Source organism: Alligator sinensis, unplaced genomic scaffold (genome assembly GCF_000455745.1).
Source record: "Alligator sinensis unplaced genomic scaffold, ASM45574v1 scaffold1244_1, whole genome shotgun sequence".
In the NCBI taxonomy this organism is placed as follows: Eukaryota; Metazoa; Chordata; order Crocodylia; family Alligatoridae; genus Alligator; species Alligator sinensis.
Window position 1 is genome coordinate 441,515 of NW_005842591.1, and position 752 is coordinate 442,266.

At 70.9% G+C, this 752-nt stretch overlaps 1 protein-coding gene across 1 annotated transcript in view; it reads right to left on the minus strand.

Moving 5' to 3' along the window:
* MYO18A (myosin XVIIIA) overlaps positions 1 to 752 on the minus strand; it is a 28,147-nt gene that overhangs the window by 3,821 nt on the left and 23,574 nt on the right. The gene's annotated exons all lie outside the window — the stretch shown is intronic.

The following is a 752-nucleotide window of genomic DNA, read 5'->3' on the forward strand; positions in this document are numbered from 1 at the left end:
ATGCTGCGCCGTAAGCTGCCGGGGCTGGAAAGCGCGAAGCTCAGGGAAGACCGAGCGTCGTCCTCATCGGCCTCCGGCCCACGCCGGAAAGAGGGCGTCCGGCTGACCGGGGCAGACAGGGCCGAGGCTTTGTCGAAGTCGGGCGTGGTGACGGACCACCGCTTCTCCAGCCCCTTGCGGGCTCGCGCGCACCCCCTTGCGGGCTCGGCTGCTGGCCTCCGAGAAGGCCTGGGAGATGACGGAGCCGCGGTCATCGGGCTCTTCGTCGCCCTGGGGCTTCTTCCAGGAGGCGTCCGAGGCGCCGGCCACCGAGTGCCGCTTGGCCCTGCGGAAGGCCCGGTCGGGGGAGGCCGGGCGCTCGCTCAGGGTGGAGAACAGCGTCTCCTCGTCCCCCTGGCCGCCGATCGAGTCCTTCAGGTTGCCCCGCTTCCGGTAACTCAGGGAGCTCATGACCGAGCCCGGCCTGTCCCCGGCCTCGCCGGGCTCCTTGTCCTCCTTGCCTTCCTTGGGGGCCAACCTGAGGGGGAGCGACCGACAGACAAGCGGCACACGGACACGGGGGGAGAGACAGAGAGAGCGTGAGCCGGGGGCACGAGGGTGGCAGGGGGTGCGGAGGGGAGGGCACCGTGCCCACCCGCCCGCCCGCTAGCGCGGGACCCAAATCATTTGCATCAGAGGGAAACAGCTTTGTGCAAACGCTGCGCAAACTGCGGGCGTCGTTCCGGCCCGTCGGCTCGGCTCCCCGCGGCAGC